At 43.5% G+C, this 19,237-nt stretch overlaps 1 long non-coding RNA gene across 3 annotated transcripts in view; it reads left to right on the top strand.

Annotated features, from left to right (window-relative positions):
- Positions 1–19,237, top strand: part of LOC139046143 (uncharacterized) — a 126,582-nt gene that overhangs the window by 25,917 nt on the left and 81,428 nt on the right. For 2 of the 3 annotated variants that reach the window (XR_011505741.1, XR_011505739.1), the window contains exon 2: positions 15,921–15,982. The exons of the other annotated variant lie outside the window; for it this stretch is intronic. This is a non-coding gene — a long non-coding RNA (uncharacterized lncRNA). The remainder of the gene's footprint in view (positions 1–15,920; positions 15,983–19,237) is intronic. 3 annotated transcript variants of the gene reach the window in all.

The following is a 19,237-nucleotide window of genomic DNA, read 5'->3' as shown; positions in this document are numbered from 1 at the left end:
CCTGCAATGATACATCTTGAAAGAAGCTATTTTAATTTCAAAATGCATGCAGGCTTTTTTATTTGACTTACCAGGTGTGGTTATTTTTCTGTTGAATATGGTTGAGGGAGTGCACTGTAATCTCTTCTGTGCCCAAGCTTTCTGGAAGTCTATCTGAGCCCTGTCGGGAGGAATGAATGAATTAATGCTTGATGGGTGATCAGCACACAGCAAGAGCTCTGAAAATGTGGTATTTTTTGTCATTACTGTTCCTTATTAGACATTAGGTTCTCCTCTGGAGAGAAACGAAGAGCCGGGACTAAGGTGACAATATAATTGTCAGCTAAACTAGGACAATTTTTAGAGTACAAGAAAGTACAATTATTAATTAAACAGTAATGATGGGCATAAACTGGGACTGGCCTCGGCCACAAGACGTGGTTTCTGTAACCACAAAGCCGAGACCCTATTGTCCAGGAATTTATCAGCTAAGGGAGAGCTATTAACAAACCCCACTGCCCCCACATTTCATGGGATTCAAAGCCTCTCCGAGCTGTGGGCAATAATCTACCTACTTAAGATTTCTTTTTTACTGAAGTCACAATTTCACGTAACAAAGAATTTTGGTTTGAACGCGTGATTTCATTATAATAGGATTTTTCTTTGCCAAAGCTTCAGCAAGCCGTGGGGATACCATCCTGTGTGGTGTAGCAGTGAAATTCTTCTCCCGTCTAGGGAGAAAGACTTTCCTTCTAAATTACAATGTCACAAGGAGAAGAAAGGCAATTAATTCCAGATTCCACTAACCTGGGATTTGTATTAACTTGGGCAGAGGCCAAGACTGATAGTCTCTTTTGCCTCAGCTATTGGTAAATGAATTTATAAAAATGAATTTTTTTCACTGTTTATGAAGAGGAGGTTGGATATGGATTTGGAAGGAGTGAAAGCTACATGACAATAATAGCTGATGTATTTTGAGTGCTTACTGTGTCTCAGGTACTGGGCCAAGCTTTCCACGTGTATTAATTTGTCTAGTTCTCACTTCAGTCCTATGAAATTGGTACAAGAGGAGGAAATTGAAGCCTAGAGAGGTTTGCTTAATTCTGCCATTAGTAAGAAAATGAAGCAGGCAAGAAACAAACTACTATCTCTCAAGAAAACTAAAAGATTTTACTTAGAGATAATTGATGTGAGAGGTTATCCAGGGGATGGAGAAGAAATAAAACGGGGAAGTGTCACTTCACTGTGACGCCCAAAGCACCTTAGACATGTGGCTTATATTCTAATTATTAATTTTCATTTTTGTCTTCTGTCTAGACTTTGAACAACTTGTAGTTATATCAGATCTGTCATATTTGGTATCCAGCACATTGTCTGGCACTTATATCAGTGCTCATTACTTTGTTGATTGAACAAATATTTATTATAGGCCTGTATATGTCAGGCACTCTGCTAAGTGTGGGGATAAGCAATGAAGAGCCACTTGGAGAGTCCTCATCAAGCTCATTTTCCCACACCTTAATATATCAATTGTTCAGTGAATAGTCACAGGAAGGACAAATTGAGCCACCAGGCTAGAGGAACCTTAAATTCTCTCCAATGTGCCTCAGAGTCTTGGGCAGAGCCTTCAGGTTGACAACAAAAGGGAAAGGTGGGCTGTTGACCAGGCAGGTAAAAATAATGCAATTTTTCCCATGCTCCAGGGTGTATACAAATCCTCTGGGGCACTTGTGGAAAATGCTGATTCCAGGCACTGCTCCCAGAGAACGTGATTTAGTGGGTCTGGGGCGTTCCAGATAGTTGATTCATTTACTCAGCAAATATTTCTTGAGATCCTTCTGTGTGCCAGCCACCGTTTTGGACCTTGAGCTTCAGCAGTTAATAAGCTAGACATGTCTTTACCCTTGAGGAGCTTACATCCCATTGGAGAAGATAAAGAACAAATACGATCATCCCAAATGGGAAAAGGTATTGTAAATTAGGTGACGGGTAGAAGGCTGGCCTGCAGAGAGGGTCGTTACTTTATGCTTGGGGGCCAGGGGAGGCCTCTGTGAAGAATTGACATTTGAGTTGATTCTTGAACCATGAGAATGAACCAGCCAAGGAAAGAGCTAGGGAAGAGGGTTCTAGACAAAGCTTCTGAGGGATTTCCATGTTCACGGAATAGAAAGGAGATCAGTGTTGGACTAAAGTGAGCTACAAGATGAGGTCAGAGAGGTAGGCAGGGCCAGATCATAGAAAGCCTTGTAGGCCACGGCAATGAGTTTGGATTTTATCCTAAGAGCAATGTGAAGCCGCAGAAAGTATTGAAGCAGCAGAAAGCCCCTTTCTAGACCACACTTTGAGAAACATTGATAATACGACTTGGCTTCAGCCAAACAAATAGGTTCCCAGGAATCTCACCTTATTGCCTTTCTACCCTGTCCTCATCATTTGTTTTCCTCAGAGTAGCAGTCATGGGCAGTGGTGGCCATCTTTCTCTGTCACTTTTATTACCTGAGGGCTGGGTGGACATGTTTGAGTGAGGAGCTGTGACAAATAGTTGACACAATCACCTCATAAAATGTTTGTAGCTGCTGAAGTAAGGGGCATATGCTTCTTCAGAGGCCCCGGTGTCCTGAGGAGAGAAAGAACATCTGTTTCCTCTGCTCTCATTAAGGACTTAAGCCTTCTTCATATTGAAGAGCTTCCATAAACAAAACCAGAGATTACTGGATGTTCCCACAAAAATTGTTTGTCTAACTGAAAGGCGTTTGTATAAAGGGGAGCTCTCGGTATTGGCAAATGGAATGACAAATGTTCCATCCCAAGGCCTGGGGGGCCAGAGGGCCAGGGCAGATTCCCAAGCTACATGGGATTGTCCTCCCTGGATTAGTTTTGTTCTTGAAGATGAGTCCTGAACTTGAAGAAGTGATCATAATAATGCCTGATTCCCAGCCTCTGCCTCAGACTTCCGAGCCAGCACTGCATGGTTGCGTCTTCTCTCTGGGCAGCTCTAGGTCTCTCTTGAATTAGGAATGCATGCTTGATTTATCTCCCCCAGGTGGCAGCACACTATACTTGGGTTGTTCTTGCCTTGAGGAGTGTCTCTGTCTTATATTCCCCAAATGCGAGATTACTGAGAACTTCTGGAATCTTCTAGAGAATTCAGGTGATACTAGATGTTTCTTCCTAACAAGTCCTCTGTAAACACTGTGTATATATCTTTTAGGCCCAGGCGTGCCCTCCATCTTTTTCTCTTGAGAACTGCTCTCTGCTTTGACTGCTGTGTTTATAGAATGTAATCCTTGTTTGGCCAAGGATGAGATATGGACACCTGACTCAATGCGGGCCAATGATTCTCTATCCTGAGGGCTTGAAATGAGATTCAGAGATGCTAGCCTTTCTAGCTGATTGCAGAATCAAAAACATGAACTCTAGATCTGTCCTGGCCAGTTAGGTAGCCACTAAACATTGGTCATTTGAAATGTGGGCAATCCAAATTGAGATGTTCTGTAAATGTAAACAACACATTAGATTTCAAAGACTTAGTATGAAGAAAACATTCAGAATATCTCACTAACATTTTTTATATTGATTACATGTTAAATTTTATTTTAAATATATGAATTAAAGGTATATATTTTAAATTAATTTTACCTTTCGAAAATGTGTCTACTAAAATTTTTCAAATTCCATTTGTGACTCACATTGTATTTCTATTAGAAAGTACTACTCTTGCTCTTGTTGCATGTGCCTGGAGAAAGAGAGAAAACTGATCCACAGAGAAAGAAGGATGAAGCAAAAGCTCAGAGAGATGCAGATACAAGTGAACATGTGGCTCCAGAAGAGGGGAGAGAGAGAGAGAGGAGAGAAGATAAGGAGAAGGGTGGGGGTGGGAGTGGGTAGGAGGCTAGGAAGAGTTAGAGACTCAGACAGAGACAAAGAAAGTAACAGGGAAAGTTTTCCTGGGTTCCTGATGACAGTTCAGCTCTCAGTTTTAGTCCATGGAGAGGGCCATCAGCATTTCCAATCACTGGATTCTAAGACACCTCCTTGTTCTTATAATAAATTTTTCTTTTTTTGCTTGAGTGTATTTGCTCTTACCTGCAATGAAGAGATACTTCTGAGACATAATGATCTATAGATTGTTGAAATACAGGGATGAGATTCAAGAGTGTAGATCTCATGATATAGCATAGGATGGCAAATATCTGGCACATTTGCTACTACTTTCTTGTCCATGCCATGTCAGACATTGCTAATCAATCACAATCCTGGGATGACCTTAGAATTCTTTTCAATGATAAATCTCTGGTCTATCTCCACCAACAGACTAGAAATGGCATAGGAGGGAAATCCTATTTGTCATTCTCGGGAAAAATCACTGAAGTAGAAATCAGAGGACACACGGAGTTTTGGTCCAGCTGAAAGGTGAATTTGTTTTTTCTTTAGTCAAGTCATTTTCCTTTTTGGAGCCACAAGGTCCACAAAGTCAGTTGTCTGTAAAGTGGTGCTAACAATGGTACTACGCACAAGGTTGTTGTGAGAAATGGGTATAGTAATAGACACGAAAGCCCTTGGAAGCATAAAAACAGATGCGAGTTGCTGTGCTGACCAAGGCCCCCAGCATTCAGGGCCAGTCAGGGTCATCCTCCTCTGCCCTCGGCCTCAAGACAGCTTTGTAGTAGAGGGGCGCTGCCATAGAAACCTGGCTTTGGAAATAATTCCCAATAACCGTCGTAAATGAAATGGAGTTGTTTTAGAAGCCGGCAGAACCCATCAATTTCATGTCCTCTTATTTTATTTTATTTTTATTTTATTTTCTGCACAGAGGAAGTAGGTACTGAGGCAGTACTGACAAGAGAGATTTTGGAAAATGACTCATCTGGAATTTGCTGGAGGAGCCTGAAACTGGTGGAACTTCAGCCTCTGTGTGTGTGTGTGTGTGTGTGTGTGTGTGTAATTTATGTCCCCAAGTGCTGTTCTGTCCCTGAAGCATCTAGAAAGCAGTTCTCAGGAATCAAGGGCACAGTATGACTGGGTCTGAGTCTAATGTTTCTTCCTGAACTTTTAACATGTTTGTTGAAGGGGCAGGACTGCAGATTCAGGCCAATGAAATCTACCCATAATTATGCCAAAAATGCAAAACAATTTTTGTTTCAAGTGATCTTTCTCATTTGCCTAATAAGTATAATCAGACTTGTAAAATCATCTGGTCTAATTTGGGGTTTGGAAAATATGGCCACTCTACCCATAATGCACTGCTTTGCTTCGTTAAGCCCAAAGGAGCCTGTCACTGTGACTACAAATGAATTACAGGCGTGACCCAAGGGGATGTATCTATCAAACACTATCCATCTTTCCATGTCCTGGCTTCAAGAGCCATTACTCTAAGAGAAGTCAGGAAACAGCACATTGACTCATTTTGATAATAGCTAATAGTTATGTTGCACTTCAAGTTTGCCTCACTCTTAAGCATTTTACACATATTTACTTAATTTAATCACCACAACAACCCGAAAAGATAGGGACTGTTATTCTCCCCATTTTATTGATAAGGAAACAGAGGCAAAGAGATATTGGGTGATTCGCCCAAGATCCCACAGCTGGTAAGTGGAAGAAGTCACGCTCTTAATGACTCTTTGTAGACCTTGGCCACTGGGCAGGGAGAAGTGAATTCCAGAGCCATTGTGAAGGAAGGGTCAGTTATATTCATCTCCAGAAATAGCAGTGCAGAATGGAAAAGGAAGTCAGTGACCACGCGGCCCTCCTGGTTTATTTCCGAAATGAACAAACCGAGGCCCAGAAAGGTTAAGTGATTTGCCCACGATCATGTGTAGAGTTAGCGGCAGAGCCAGGAAGGTAACTCAAGGGTCCTGACTCCAGTTGTGTTGTCAATCCAAGATTTCCTCACTGCTCTGTGGGCCTGAGGGTTAGTCCTATCCTGTCCAGTGGCTGCCCACGGCCTTTCAGGTTAGGTCTCCTAGGATGCTTCCTGCTCCTCTGCTTTGGCTGATCTTTTCTGCAAAGGAGAATTTGGGTCGCAGTCTTGGAGTTCAAATGTCACTCCTGACTCCTCTCTTTTGTCTGTCATTGTCATCAGTGCACCCTTCACATTTCCATCAGACTGTTTTTTTAAAGATTTTATTTTTTTTCCTTTTTCTCCCCAAAGCCCCCCGGTACATAGTTGTATATTCTTCGTTGTGGGTTCTTCTAGTTGTGGCATGTGGGACGCTGCCTCAGCGTGGTCTGATGAGCAGTGCCATGTCCGCGCCCAGGATTCGAACCAACGAAACACTGGGCTGCCTGCAGCGGAGCGCGCGAACTTAACCACTCAGCCACGGGGCCAGCCCCTCCATCAGACTGTTTTTATCACAACATTACCAGACAATTCATCCCTCCTCTACTGCAGAGCCTGGACAGTCCTCCACCTCCTTTAGGAAGTGGTGGTACAGAGGACCACATCCCCAGGCCAAGGTGATTGGTCCAGGGTTGTGAATGCAACCTCAGCTGAGTCAAGGACACTCAACCCTGGAACTTAGCAAAGCGCTGTTTTCTTTCCTAAGGAGTTGCTAAGCTCATAGGCTATAAGGTTGATGGGCAACCTGAGAAACTGTCTGAGAACAAAGCAACACAGTGGCCAAGGAGCACTGACAGAGGGAGGGACGGGATTCCCAGGGAAATCAAACAATCCATGGACTTCCCAATTATGTCAGCCAAAACTTTTGTTCTTTTGCTGAAGCCAATTCAAGTGGGATTTCTGAGAACATATAACCAAACAATTGTGCTAATATTCCTTGTCTCAAAACAAGTGAGCAGATTGGTATTTTCTCAAGTTTGTTCCCAGACTATCCACTAATTAGATATATATTGACTATCATAAGTATAGGTAGCAAAAACCAATAAAGATGAGTAGGACACAGTCCTTGCCCTCGAGAGCGTAATGGTCCACAAAGGTAGCCAAGATGCTTTTTTTTTGGTCTATCATATAAAGTAGAACATAGAAGTGGCCTGAGGGACATGCAAAGAGTATGCTGTGGACGTGTGAGGGAGGAAGAGTCCACATTCGGTTGGAGAGCAGAGTAAGATAGTTCTTACAGCATACAGGATTTGAGATAGAATTTGAAGACTGGGAAGGAATAAGAATTCCAGACAAAGAGACCAACATAAACTAAAATGTAGAAATGGAAACTTTTGGGACACAAAAGGGGACTAAATGGACAGTCCAGTTTATTCAGAGCATGTATTTCAAAAGGAAGAGTAGCAGGAAATTGACTTCATTGTGTCAAATAAGACACAATGTGTCCATATTGATATTATATTAACGGTGTTCCACCTAGAATGGGTTAGGACCGTATCTGGCAAACAGTTGAAACTTCAACACATTGAATATTTTTTTGAATGTATGAGTGAATATTTACCCCTTACTCCCAGTACGTAGAAACTCCATGAAGGCAGGGAACATGTTCATCTTGGTCTCCATTTTATCCCCAGCTCCTAGCACAATGTCTGGCAGAGTGGATGCTCAATAAGTATTTGTAGAATAAATTAACGAATATTATGGAAGGCTTTCAGTGTCAGACCAAGAGCTTTATACTTAACACAACAGATAATAGACGTCCTTAAAGATTTTCAGGAAACGCCTATATTTACAGAGCATCTGCTATGTGCTGTCCACTCTGCAGATGTGTGACATGGTCAGGGCTGTGCTTCAGGAAGAGATACTGGGTAGTACTGGAGAAGAAAGAAGAGGACTTGGAGTAGAGAGTCAGCTAGCATCACTGTTAACTCATATTGAAAGTTATTTGAACCTGATTTGAAGAGAGGGTTGTGGGAATAGAAAGGGGAAGACAGCTGTGGAAGTTAAATGGCAGGATTTGGTACCAGTCACAGAAAAGAAGTCAGGAAGAGGATCTGAGGGATGGTGTGGAAAATTATATTTTCTAAATATGGCCACAACAGTATCTTCTTTCCCACCACATCAAAAAGTAACATCTAGGGGCTGGCCCCATGGCCGAGTGGTTAAGTTCGCGCGCTCCGCTGCAGGCGGCCCAGTGTTTCGTTTGTTCGAATCCTGGGCGCCGACATGGCACTGCTCATCAAACCACGCTGAGGCAGCGTCCCACATGCCACAACTAGAAGGACCCACAATGAAGAATATACAACTATGTACCGGGGGGCTTTGGGGAGAAAAAGGAAAAAAATAAAAATCTTTAAAATAAAAAAAAATAACATCTAATTCCCCTACTCTTGAATCTGAGTGGGCTCATCATTTGCTTGTAACCAAGAGAATATGGTGGAAGTGACACACAACTTCTGATGGCAAGTCATAAAAAGTGACTCACCTTCTGTCTTGCTGTCTGGAGTAATTTCACCCTTGATATCTTCAGTAAACAGCCTATCTGGAGGCTGCCATGCTGTAAGGAAGCCCAAACTTTTCCCCGTGGAGAGACCACAAAGAGAGACGATAAGACTACACTTGGAGAGTAGAAGAGAGATGCTTGAACAGACCTAGTGGGTGCAGCACCTCGCTGTTCTAGCACCATTAAGAGACCCCAGGGAAGAACCATCCCACTGAGCCCTTCCTGAATTCCTGACCCACAGAAACCATGAGAGCTAATACAGGCATTCAGTTCCAGTCATGCTGAGTTTAGGGATACAAACAGATTCTGCAGACATGATATCCAGCTGTCAGCTAGGAAGACGGATCTGGCACTATACGACTGGGGGAACAGATTTGAAGGGCATTTGACGAGATGTGCTCCTTGAAGCTACAAGAAGATGGAGTTGTCAAGGGCAAGAAGGTGGCCAGAAGAGAGGAGGGCCAAGGGCCATATTTGGTAGGGTCAGGGAGAAGAGTTGGTGTAGAATGAAGAGATGTTATTAAATAGTTACATAATTATTAGCTGGCTCATAAGCTTTTTGTCTAGCTGCCCTGACTAGACTGTTAGATCCATAAGAGCAGGGATCAAATCTGTTTTTGCTGCCTTAATCGGGCTTGCTACAGTAACAAACTACCCCATGATCTCAGTGGCTTTTGGCAATAAACATTTCTTTTTCACTCCAGTAATGCTCATATTCCACTGTAGGTCAGCCCTGGCTCTGTTCCAGGCAGCCGTCTGCTCCATGTGTCTTCTCATTCCAGGATTTGGTGAAGAAAATAATGGCCTCTATCTGGGACAAGCTGTTATCAGGAGAGAAAGGGAAAGCATGAGGTCTGCAGAAACTGGTGATACCTCTAGAAGCTTCTGCCTGGATGTGGTGTATGTCGTGTCTGCTGCCATTCCATTGGCCGGAATTTGACACACGGCCAAGCCCAAAGTAACCCCCAGGAAGCACAGCAAGTTACATGACGCTGGGTGAACAGCAACTCTCCTACAGAGACGTGGGTGGGGGTGGATGACTGCAAACAATCGTTTACCCTTCCCACCAGAGTAACCCCTGTGCCTAGCACAATCCCTGGCACTTACGAAGAGCTCAAAAATATTTGTTGAATGAATTAATGCATATGGTCAGGGAGATAGGAGAAGATCAAAAGGCAAGCAATGTTCTCAACTCAAGGAACTCAGGGAAGATTTCATCTCACAATTCCAGAAGGAATCTGACATCGGACAACGGTGAACTCTATGGATCTAAGGAGGTCACAGAAGTAGATTGTGCAGTATTTTCAGTCTTTGCCATGGGAAAGTTCACAGACATCTGTCTCAGGTATGGATCATGCAAGAGAATTCCTTTGCCCAATGTTTCAAGACACTTCTACTCAGCATCCTCCCTGAACCCCACCCCACCTTGCTTACTAATTCCATTTAGATGTCTTCGAAATGGGAGCTGTTAGGTGTGAGTTTAGGATGCAAATGCTCTTCTTGCCCGGTTGCTAGATACCTTGAAAATCAGAGAACTGTGTGATAGGAAGGAAGTCGTTCTCTACATCTTTTGCTTGGGACAAGGTGGGGTCATGCTCTCCAACTGCACAGAGAGGGCACTGCAAAACTGGCTGTGGCTAGGGAGGGGGTTCAGACTCGAGGAAACAAAGGATTGGGGGTCAGCCCTGTAAACAACAAAATAAATGAGAATGCCAGTTTCTTTTAATTTAGAAATACCCACACAAGCCATGGTTGTTAGCTTTTTAAATTTTTAATTCAAACTAATGAAAAATTGAAAGGAAATGAGAGGTTCCATGAGATTTATCCAAATACTGAGGGTCTTGTGGAATCTGACTGTAAAATTAGTTAACAGATGACTTTTGGCTAAAGCCATTACTGAGATTAAAATACTGCCTGCCTGTTCCTCAAAGGTGGTGATGCCCCCTGTGAGGCCTCTGGTGGGCTGTTGCAAGGGGTCTGTTCATACTTACCAAGGAGATGAAATTTTTGGAAAAGTTTAATCGTAGTATATGGGCTGTGCTCAGTTGGGGTTTTTTATATATGTATGCACATGACATAGAGATGCAACAATCTGTGAATTAGAAACTATGAGAGGGGCTGGCTGGGGATGCAGCAATTAAGTTCGCATGTTCTGCTTTGGCGGCCTGGGGTTCGCCAGTTTGGATCCTGGGTGCGGACACGGCACCGCGTGGCAAGCCATGCTGTGGTAGGTGTCCCATATGTAAAGTAGAGGAAGATGGGCATGGATGTTAGCTCAGGCCCAGTCTTCCTCAGCAAAAAGAGGAGGATTGGCAGCAGTTAGCTCAGGGCTAATCTTCCTCAAAAAGAAAGAAAGAAAGAAAGAAACTATGAGAAAAGCAATCATTGAATGATTGTAATACCTTTCTTGCATGGAGCTGAGTATCTCACACGAACTTGTCTGTCTTCAGAATCTGAAACCATTTTGGGTAATGGACTCTGATCCTCCGAGGGTCTGGACCTAACCCTACGTTGGTCCCTCTGTGCGAGCAGAAGGGAGACGTTCGAGCTCAGCATCCTCTTCCTTCTGGCGGATGGGTAGGTTTAGTAGAATTTCATGTAAACGCAGCAAGAGCCTGTGGGTTAAATCCCGTTAGTTGTGTTTTGCCACTTAGATTTCAGACATCATGTTGGCTTGGCAGCCATCTTGAAAATTGGGTGGAAGGATGAACACAGATTGTTCCTCGTTGCCAGCAAGTCCTCCAGTGTTCGTGCACCATGCTCCAGCCGCAATGAGCTTCTCTCCGTTCCTCTGAGCGTGCTAAGCTGCTTCCAGGTCTGGGGCTTTTGCAGGGCTGGTCCCTCTGCCTGGTCTTCTTTGCCACTCTTTTCCTGGCTAACTGCTCAGGCCTCAGCTTAAATGACCCTTTTACAGAGAGCACTTCTCTCACTCTCCACACTCCTCACCACTCCGTCTACACTAGGTTCCTCCTCCCTTATGCTTTCTCATAGCTCCCTGCTCCTCCACCAGTTACGATGCTCTCTTTGCTTATTTGGTTCTTTCATGCTGTCTCCTACCACACTGTAAGGACAGGGACGGTTTCTGATTGGTTCCCCACTGCTTCCCCAGCACCTAGCAGCATGTCTGACATCTGGATGCTCCTAGTTGCTGAATGAATAAAAGTTCCACTAATTGTAGATTAGTTAATATCTAGGAATGCTCGAGTTTAGAGATGGAAAGATCTGAGTGGTCACATAAACCTAAACTTTGAAGACACCAGATCCATGTTAATTGACAGCACTTTAGTTAGTTTCATTCTATTCCATGACAATGCCACAGCTTATTTATTCTTCTGGCAATTGGCATTTGGTTTCTTTCCAGTTCCTTGCTGTAATAAACAATGCAGCTAGCGACACTCTTATACAAGTTTCTTTGCCTGCATCTGCAACACTGTCCCTACAGCACGTACCTAGGAAGTGAGCTGGAGATACTGGGATATGCATATCCTTATCTTCACAAGGCAACCCCATTTTTTCCAGAGTGGCTGCTCCAGTCACCGCTCCTAGCAGCCGCCTCTGAGTGCTCCTATTGCTCCACTTCCTTGGCAACATTTGATTTGAACAGATTTCTTAACATTTGTTAATCTTGTAGCTGCAAAATGGCAGTTTCAATTTTTATGAGTCCAACCTGTTTAGGCCAGAGGTTGCAAAGCAGCTGCATGTGGGTAATTGAGGCCTGCGGTCTGGATGCCATCCATGGATGTGTTTCGTTTGACCGAAGAATGTTTTTCGAACCAAAAAATTGAATTAGTTGCTATCTAGTGAAAATTGAAAGATTTCACTTAAGAATCTGGATTTCTGTTTTTTTCTTGGGGGAAAAAAATGGGAAAACATGACCACAGAGGGCCTATCTTCACACATGACAACAACTGGCAGCAACTGAGAAGCAGCTGCCTCTGTGTGTCGGGCAGAGGATGTGCTTTGCAGTTGGCCACAAAACTACAGCTGACCTATACCTTTTGGTTACCTTAGCTTCCTGGCCCTGCAGGCTTTTAATTTGATGGCCCTGTTTTGAGCCTTCATAAAATAGAAAGGCTTTTTCAGTGGGGTGGTAGTAGATGGGTCCTCATCCCCCCAAGTTTGACCAGGAATAGCCCTGCACACAGTTCCAGATAAAGACTAGAACAGTCGCTGAGCTCAGGGCCACTTCCTCCCTGGAGCCTCTCCCCATTCATCTCCCTCTGCTGTGCACTCCGCCATCCCTCCCTCCTTGGATGGAAGTCGTCTTCCCCGACTCTGAACTTCCTGAGCCCCAGGTCCACCCTCTTCTCAGGGCACCTATGTTTTCTGACCGCGTATTATGGTTATTTGCGCACTTGTCCCCTCTCCTCTTTTGCTGAAAGCTCCTTAAGTTTTGGGACCATGTATTTACATGTCTGTCTTTTTAATGTTTGTTTATTTGTTTATTTTTGGTCCTTCACAGGACTTTAGAGTGATGGCTTGCACTTTGAAGTTTCACTCATTCATTTCAACAACCATTTACTAGGTGTCCATATGCCAGGCATTGTGCTAGGCGCTGGGGCCATGAGATGCCATTATCGCCTTCAAGCATCTGACAGAGCCCTGGGGAAAGGACCACATTCATTCATTCATTCATCCTTTCAAAAGCAACAAACGTATGTTGAATGCTTACTATGGACCAGCACTGTGCTAGGCGCTGGGAAGCAAAAACAGACAAGATCCTTGCCTCATGGACCCTATAGACTAGTGAAGAGACAGATGTTCATTTGCTTATGATACAAGAAGCTGACCTAGTCTGGGAGTTGGGCATGGGAAGGCTGAGATTTGAGGATGAGTAGAAGCTAGCCAGATGAAGGAAGGAGGTGGAAAGGAATATTTACTCGATGTCCAAGCAGGAGAGTTAGCATACATGAAAGCCTTATGGTGGGAGGGAGGAGGCCCAGCTCACAGACCAGGAAACAGAGTTAATATGGCTGGAGCCTAGAGTGTTAGGCGCAGGGTAGTGGGAGATAAGGCTGAAGATGTAGGTAAGGGCCAGACCCTAAATAGAAATGAGTGCAGTCAAGTATTTAGATGCTAAAATAAAGGTGCATACAATTGAGACCCTCAGTTGTTGATTGAATTAATGCACAGGTGTGTGAATATATGGGTGACTATTCTCAAAACTTACCATCTAATAGAGAAGATAGATAGGATGTCTAACAGACAGATTGTTGTCGTTGCTTAATCAAGAAGGGGCAGAATGGATGTTGAACATTTCAGAGACCTGCACATTCTGCTCCAGCTACAATAAAAAGAGCCCTGAGACCCTGGAGATTTATTAAAGATGAATGGCTCTTTGCCCTCACACCTGACTGCAAAAGGAATAGCCTTCCCCAGGCTTCCAAAGTCCCTGAAAAGAGAAGGATTGTTGCCTGTGGTGGATTAGCTGAAATAGGTCCATAATGAGCCAGCCCTAAGTCATTGACAGCACCTGGTACTTAACCGAAAGGAGCAAGTCTTACTTCCCAAGCTCTTGCCTTGCTGGTGTACCCCAAGGCTTCAGAAGCGAACAATCCTAATAAGTAGACTTTTTTCTCCCTCTGCCGTGGTGAAGCTGACTGAAAGCTTCCCGCCCCAGAGTTGGTATTCCAGGCCATGCCAGTGGCGGAGCTTTCTCAGGGGCACAATTGAAATCTAAAGCAACCTTGACAACAGCTTCCCTCTGACCCAATGCCACTCTTAAGAGCGGAGAAACTTTTTTTCAGAGAGTTTATTATAGTTGATTCCTGAAAATTACAGCTAAGAAGTGTAAAACCTTGCTGCCCTGGGGCTGGGTTGTTTGCTTCTTTTGTGATTGTTGTTAATTTATCAGGGATTAACAAAGGGAGCCTTTTGTCAACCTTATGTTTAGTGCCACCTCTGTCCCTTTGCTCATCCCGTCCTTATACCTGGAATACTCTCCCTCCTTTCAAGGGCTGTGTCTTCCATGAAGCCTGCCCCAATGATACCAGACCACAATGCCATATCTCCTTCCTGACCTGCCCATAAGTCTTACCAATTACTCTGAACATTTGGTATTTGATTATATTCTTTATTCATGCGCTTTTTTATATGTATATGTCATGGTTCTTCAGCAAGATTACAACTTGATAGTATGCCAATGAGTGTTTGCTGAATGTATTAATGACCTGTAAACCCAAGGACAAGGACTGAGTTACATCCTTGTTTGTTTGCCCCTACTGTACTGAGTCCACTGATGGGATCATAAATATTCAGTAAATATTTTTGAAGCAAATTAAACAAGTTAGACTGGAAAGCAGTCTATCACGGTGATTAAGAGCATAGACTATGGAATCAGGTAGCTCTCAGTTACCAGCTAAGGACTTGGACAAGTTCAGTAATTTCTCCGTGCCTCCATTTCCCCATTTGTAAAATAGGGATTGTAGTAGGGCCCACTCAAAAAGATACTGAAGATTGAATACGATCATACATATACACGAGGCTAAGCCACAGCTAAGATTTGCTGCCAACAGGATTATGAACAACTTAACTGTGCAGGAATGTTGAAGGCGTGGCTAGGCCTTGGAGATTGGAAAAAAGAAGCAAAGACGTAGATGGCTTTGTGGGAGCTTAGAATCAACCTCAAAATACAAAAGGCCTCCAGGGACCATTCCAAGGTTGAGTGACAGGTGAAAGATAGTGCAGGGACACCAGAAAGGGAAACAAAACAGGATGGAGCAGGCTGGTGTTGCCCAAATCCACACCCCTCATACCAAGCCAAGGCAGTAATCCCCTTTTCACTCTTTTTCCATCCACAAAGAAAAAAGTCTGATGGACTTTTCACTTGACGGAATCTTAGTTTGGTGGTCCTTGTTCAGCCCCATGTGAACCCTTGCTAATCTCCTTTTTTGTGTCATCCTTGGATAGACCATTCTATGTATTAGCAGGAATTCAGGATTGTTGTTCTGCTATTTATTTTTATGACTATCTTTTAAGTTAAGTAACACTGAGTTTTCTGTTAATAATAGTATAAAGTTTCCTTTTACATTTATTTTTAGCGAAAAAGGAAAGAGATTCAAGTAAATATTAGATTAGGAGGTCCATGGTTACATAAAATATCATGAAGGTGGAATACAATGACTGCCTAGAAAACCCCTAGGCTGATGGTTAGAAGGGAGCGACCTTTAGACCAGGTCTTCCCTTCAGGAATTATGCAACCTTGGAAATTCAACTCACTTGCCTGCGCCTCCCTTTCTGACCTGTAAAGTGAATGAGTTGGACAAGCGAGGATCGCCGGGGTTCTGTCTAGCTTGCATGTTCGAGCATTTGGTGGGTGGAGGTGTCAGAAAAATCCTCCTTGATGGTGGAGGGCTGACTTGGCCTGGAAGGATTTGCTTTGCAGGGAGATGGGGAACGGTGAGGCTGAACAGCTGCACCGTGCCGAGGACACGCAGGGTGTATTTATTCTCTGGCTATATTTATTCATGTTCACCAGCCCCAAGTTGCCATCCTTATTTTAGGACTGAAAATGTTCGTTTCAGACACCCAGACTTGGAATTGGCAAGTAGATTGACACCAACATGTGGCCAATTCAGCTTTTCTTTATTTCCCCAGATTGCCTTTCCTTACGACCTTGGAAAAATACGTTTCCACCTTTCGTGAAGAAACTGCTCTGGGTAAGCCCTGTGCTCTATTTTCTGTCTATTATGCTGAAAGCTATCACTTACTAAGCTTTTAGCATGCACCGGGCACTTCGCAAAGCACTTTAAGCATATTATATTACTTAATCTTGCAACAATTTGGAGAGGGAGATATTGCTATGTATTATCCCCCTTTGACAATGAGGAAACGGACTCAGAGAGCTTAAGTGAGTTGCTGAAGGTCACATAGCTTGCAAGAGGTAGAAATGGGATTCAAATACAGACCTGTTGTATTCCAAAGCCAATGCTCTGACACCATTACGTTATACGTTGTTTGCATTTTCTATATCTGTTTTTTTTTTTATCTTAAAGTGAAAATCAGAAGGTTGAGAATCTAGACTGGAGGGTTTGTTTTCTTTTTTTTTTTTAACTTAATTGTATTCAAGATATGTTGACAGGGGGCCAGCCTGGTGGCTCAGCGGTTAAGTTTGCACGTTCTGCTTCGGTGGCCCAGGGTTTGCAGGTTCGGATCCCGGGTGCTGACATGGCACCACTTGGCAAGCCATGCTGTGGTAGGCATCCCACATGTAAAGGAGAGGAAGATGGGCACGGATGTTAGCTCAGGGCCAGTCTTCCTCAGAAAAAAGATATGTTGACCCAATGGAATACTTTCAGATTATTAAAATCGCAAGTATGTGGGCCACACCGATGCAGGAAAATGTTTATGTGAAATATAACTCGTGAAAAACCAAAACCAATGCAAAGGGGAAGGTACATACTGATTGCAACTCTGCTAAAACCATCTTATATTGTATGCATTGTATACATTGGCACAGACTGTGCAGAATTTGAGGGATGTGGATAGTCCAGAGTTTGATGTGTTTTAGACTCTTTTTTTCGGCGAGGTTACTTAACTCCCAAATATACGAATTTACATAGAGGAGTAAGAAAGGTTTTTTCAAAGTGAGTAAATCAGGAGTACTATTTAAAGGAGCCCAGCTGTGGCTACACCCCTGGACTCACCCGCTATAGGCCTATCTGAAGTGCTTAGTGAGCAGGCGATTCCGTTTGGGAACAGATTGAATTTAAAAATCTCTGGGGCCGGCCCGGTAGCGCAGCGGTTAAGTGGGCATGTTCCACTTCTCGGCAGCCCGGGGTTCGCTGGTTCAGATCCTGGGTGCAGACATGGCACCGCTTGGCAAAAGCCATACTGTGGCAGGCGTTCCACATATAAAGTAGAGGAAAATGGGCATGGATGTTAGCTCAGGGCCAGTCTTCCTCAGCAAAAAGAGGAGGATTGGCAGTAGTTAGCTCAGGGCTAATCTTCCTCAAGAAAAAAAAATCTCTCCCAAACTTCTAGTCCTTTATGGTCATGAATCAACTTCATTGAATCAGAATTCAGTGAGAAAGTTCCTCTGCCCAGAAGTTCATAAACATTTTGGGTAACCAACATCAAGAAAAATGCACATTCACACAGGCACAGAATACCTTGCAAACGACTTCAGTGGACCCATGGGCCCCTGGGCTTAGGCGAAGCACCCTGCTAGAAAACTCTTCTGAAGCCTCAGCTTGGACAGTTGGAATGAATTTGGCGTGAACCTGAAAGTGTCTGAGTTTCATGTTCATCCCAGAAACCTCTTACTTTGGGGAGCGGTCTTTCGGGCTTTCACAAAGGACTTTCATGACTATTTCATCTTCACAACCACCTTCCAGGCTGGACAGAGCAAATGATGCTGTGGTTTTAAGAGTGCAGATTCAGGAGCTAGTTGCTAGGATTAAAATGCCAACTTTGTTATGTATTGCCTATCTAAAATTGGGCACGCTACTTAATTTTTTTAAGCCTGTGTCTCTTCTTCGGTAAAGTGGAAATGATGATACTGATGATGAGGAGGTGGAGGGCATTAAGTAGCTCACTGAGTGGTTGTGAAAATTCAATAAAATAAGTCTTATAAGCACTTAGCACAGTGCCTGGCACAGAGGAAAACCTAAGTAATGATCTGCTTAAGATAACACACTAGCAACGAGCCTCTGTCCCAGATCATTCGTCAACTCCAAGTCCACTTCTCCTTATTATGTGTTACAAATTTTAATGCATTCATTTTCTATCATCTTTCTCCTGGATGTAGGTATATAGCCCTATATAACTATATGTATTTTTCCCCTTTCACATAAATTAGTTAGCTTTTCAGGGAAATTAGTGAAATGGATCGAGAAGTATTCCTGTCAATAAATCTTATTTCATAGTAAAGTTAAAAGTTTCTTCTTAAGACATACTTGTAAAATTTTGTCATTTAAATCAAAGGCTTCACTGGATAAAGCTTGCTGATAATTTATGTGAACTTGCCAGTGATTAATCCATCCCATGCTACCCCCTGGTTCTCTCCAAGGGCCTCCTTCCCTGATCCTGCCCCCCACAGGGCCTAGCGTGGCTTCCTCTCTGTATCCCCGTCAGTCAGATCTGTGTTCAGATGTTGCTTCCCGAATATTCCCTGATCTCTGCCCTCACCCTTCCCGGCCCCATCTCCACCTCATTAGCAGTTCCTCTGCTTTCAGTTCTCCTTTATTGTACTGATCTCTGTTTTTAATGAAATTGACTGATTATTTGACTCATATCTGTTTTCTCCACCAGATTTTAATGGATGGGAAAGCAGGGCCCATATATTATGTTCTCGCTGTTATGCTTAACTTTTGGTTGAATAAACAAATAAACAATTTTGTTGGGCGCCGACTGTGTGCGTGGCCCTGGAACAGCACGTGTTGTACCTCTCATCCTCACAGCAAACTTACAGGCAGGTAGCATTTTATTCATTTTATCCCCTAAGACAGTGGAGGGTCCAAGGGGATAAATAATTTGCTCCAGATTACAGGGTAGGCAAATGCCAGGGACCCCACTGCCTCCCATGATTTCCCGAGGCCCAGGGATACCCCAGGCAGTGAAGGGCAGGAGTCTACAAACACCCTGGAGGGCTGGAAGGAGGATTCGTGGAGCTCCAACACCCCAGAAAGCAACAGTCCGCTGCTAGTCAATTAGAAGAGCAAGTCTCCCTGACTAATGAGGTGCCCGAAATTGAGATGTCACTTTAATCTCTTTCCTCCTAGACTATCTGGACCAAAATTCTGAAGTATTAAGGAAACATTTTCATTTTCCAAGGGAAATCTAAACACTTGAACATTAAAAAACAACTTGTCATCAGAGAGAAAGTTAAAATGGGTTTCAGTATTAACTTGCGAGTGATTTTTGAAATATGCAGATCTTGTTGGAGCAGATGTGCCGCAAATGGATGGTTTCCA

Source organism: Equus asinus, chromosome 9 (assembly GCF_041296235.1).
Source record: "Equus asinus isolate D_3611 breed Donkey chromosome 9, EquAss-T2T_v2, whole genome shotgun sequence".
Taxonomy (NCBI): domain Eukaryota; kingdom Metazoa; phylum Chordata; class Mammalia; order Perissodactyla; family Equidae; genus Equus; species Equus asinus.
Note: the sequence above shows the minus strand (reverse complement) of the source record. Positions and strands in the feature narration are given on the sequence as shown.